The sequence below is a fragment of the Trachymyrmex cornetzi genome, unplaced genomic scaffold (assembly GCF_001594075.2).
Source record: "Trachymyrmex cornetzi isolate Tcor2-1 unplaced genomic scaffold, Tcor1.1 scaffold368, whole genome shotgun sequence".
Taxonomy (NCBI): Eukaryota; Metazoa; Arthropoda; class Insecta; order Hymenoptera; family Formicidae; genus Trachymyrmex; species Trachymyrmex cornetzi.
Genome location: NW_017298408.1, coordinates 90,994 through 94,529, shown reverse-complemented (window position 1 = coordinate 94,529; position 3,536 = coordinate 90,994).

Genomic DNA, 3,536 nt, shown 5'->3' with positions numbered 1-3,536 from the left:
TCAGTTTCACGGCCGATTAAGTAATTGGCGTTGGTGAAACTGGCCCAAATGGTGATTCTTTACGAGAGGCACCATTTGGGCCAGTTTCATCAACGCTTAGCGCTTTTTTTACCTTTTTTTTAAAAAGGTAAATTTGTATATAATTTTAAAATTCCATAGAAAAATCTTTTATACACATGATACATATCATTAGAGTTAAGTAAATAATAAATTTTTAATTTACTAAAACATATAATCAGCGTTGGGTAGTAACTAGTGTAAGAAACGGCTATATTACAGCGCACAGAGTGTAGCAAAGAGCATGTAGTTCTCCTAGGCGATGATTGGCCTAGAGGAAAGTAGTTCCGCGACGCATGCGCCGCGGAAGTAGTAAGAAGAGAAGACGGATTATTAGTATGATTGTGACTACGACTATGGTCGTGAGTAGACGTGAGTGTACGGTGCTCAATAATAAAGTATTATCTTGTACTCGTGTCGACTAGTTGGCTTGACCTACAGGTCCCTTTCTTGGTTCCAGGTTTCCTTCCCGATATTATCGGATCCCTAGTCTACTCATATATATTTATACAAGGTTTCCCAGTATATTACTGTTATAATCAACGAGTCCGTTCCTGACATAAACCTAATATTGGTCATACGTTACAGTATTTATCAGAAGTGCGATTACGTTTCCACCTTCCCCTCAAAGAGAACATCCTTCCAGGCGATCATTCCTTTCTTTAGCAAAGTCTCTACGTCTCGTCACAAGCCATCGCCGTTGGCCGATCAACAAGTGTCGACCATCTTACCGCCATCCACCATTACGGCTAGTTTCGTGAATCGCATAAACGCATCGCTCATCGCGTCTTTTAAGACCGTTTCAAGACTCTTCGATAAAGTGCTTAAAAGTGAATCCATGCTCGATCGTTATATCAATCTCCGTGAGCAGTGCATCAGTACCCGAGTGCCGCCACGTGCTCTCGCCATATTGGCATGTTTCGCGCGCTTTCGCATTAAAGAAGGCTAAGCCTTTCGTGCGCGAAATTGACACATTCGAGCGTAATATTATTAACGAGTTTGTGGTTGAACAGGCGTGTGGAAAACATTTTGAGATTATCTCGGTATACGTCGCTCTATATTATCGCATAGTCGAACGCGCTGCCTCGTCGGTCGATTCAAGTAGTGGACATAAAACCCGTTACAGACTGTTCGTGTTCGGTGATTCCGCGTCGTCGTAATGGATCCATCGTTACTAAATAGACAACAACTGGAGGAAGATCCGTTGGAGGTTCTTCAATGTAAACTTACGATGTGCAATCTCCCGATTGAAGAAACGCGAGCCAAGTGCAGCGAAGTGCTTCTCGATTATATAGAAAGATATAACCTCGCTGGAATGGACACTAACAATCAGCGTCGGGTCGAAGAAAATGCTCATCTCCCTAAAGCAATGGAGGATATGCAAAAAGCGATCCAGCATCTCTCCGACAGCATGGCGATGCTCTTGAGTCGCAGTAGTAGTCTCGTTCCGCCTGCAATCCCCGAGACGCCCTTAAGAAATACAATGCCACCACCGGTAACAGTGCCTGAATTGTCGACGAATCGAACCATGTCTAGCATTCCAGTGGCGCAAGCAATCACACTATTGGCTTCTCAAATTCCAACATTCGACGGTTCGGAGGACGAGGACGTCGAGGTATGGATCCGTCGAGTGGAACATATCGCTGTTGGTCATGGCGTTAGTGAAAGCGTCACCCTATTGGCAGCTACAAGCAAATTGCTCAAACTCGCCAGGGATTGGTTCTACATGGAAGAAGGTCAGACCACCCATTCGTGGCCTTTGTTTAAGGATGCTATTACATTAAGATTCAAACGTCGAGTTCCTTTCCACGTCACCATGACAAAAATCGAGAACCGTAAATGGAACTACTCCAAGGAATCTTTCCAAGAGTATTCAATGCAGAAGCTCAAGCTGATGCATACACTGTCGCTTCCCGAACGAGATAAAATTCAATTAATCATCAACGGTATAAGCAGTTCTTCGCTGCGAGCCACTGCCACAGCATTACGAGCAATCTCAATTAATGAGTTTCTGAATCAAATGTACGAGATTACGAGTGCATTCAACAGTCACCAGAAGAAATCTTCTCCCTTACCGACGAAGAAGAAGGAGAAATCCCCCTCTTCTCCACTTTCACCCTCTAAAGAGAAGCCTCAACCGAAGTTTTCCAGGGACATCACTTGTGCTTATTGTAAAGCAAAGGGACACTTGAAAGCCGATTGTTTCAAACTGAAAAGAAAGGAACAAACAGTGACTAGCTTCGAGTCCAGCGCAGGGAAGTCTACGCTATCAACCAGCGACTCCAAGGATGCCTCATCATTGATCGGTTGCGTCTCCGGTGAAGTAGCGCATAAATTAGAGATAAGTAACCCCGTCATAGAAGTTTCTCAAATTAATAATTCGCCTTGCAGTCTTAACGCATTGATCGACACGGGTAGCCCAGTCTCTTTGATTATTAGTTCAACTTTCAAAATATTTTTCGGGCAACAATTCGTCTGTCATGAAGCGCCCATTAACACTTTTAAAGCATTAAATAACATTGACATTAAGATAATCGGTTCTCATAATACACAAATAAAGTTAGCCACACTTTCCGATTTAGTTTTACGTATTAACTTTCAAGTAGTGGATAATAACGAGTGGTCTACACATGTAATTCTAGGCCGCGATTTCTTTGCTGAGAATAAACTTGCGCTAATATATAGCCCATCGTGCAGCGAGGAAATTGACCGCGTCCGACTTTTTAATGAAGTAGCTTCTGCCGAAATTACGGTAGACAGTGATAATTCTCTAGATACGTTGTGTCGTACAGATTTTGGTCCGGAAGAGGACTCCAAGGTCATTCAAACCGTTGAAGAAGTAATTAAAACTCCCGTCTCGATTATTGACGATGACTATAATGTAAAAGTCACCGTTAAAGACAATTCCGTCTACGCTTACGCGCCTCGTCGTTTTGCACATGCCGAGCGTACTGTGATTAGGGAAATTACGAATAATCTTCTGGCTAGAAAAATAATTCAGCCGAGCAAATCGCCGTATTGCGCCCGCGTAGTCCTGGTGCGGAAAAAAGACGGTCGCTTTAGGCTTTGCGCGGATTTATGACCTCTGAACGACCGGGTAATCAAACAACACTTTACTTTCCCGGCCATCGAGGATTGTCTGGCTCGACTAGGAAACAATCGAGTGTTTACTTTGTTGGACCTGAAAGATGGTTTCCATTTAATAAAAATTCACCCGGATAGTTCTAAGTATTTTTCATTTGCCACCCCGGATGGCCAATATGAATACTTGCGTCTTCCGTTCGGGTATTGCGAGGCACCGGCGGCGTTTCAGCGGAGATCAAACTATATCTTACAACCTCTTATCAGAGAAGATAAAATAATCGTTTACATGGACGACATTTTAATACCATCCATTACTACAGAGGAAAATCTAATGTCTATTAAGAAAACTTTATTATTACTCAAACAATATAGTTTTGAGGTTAATCTCAAAAAGT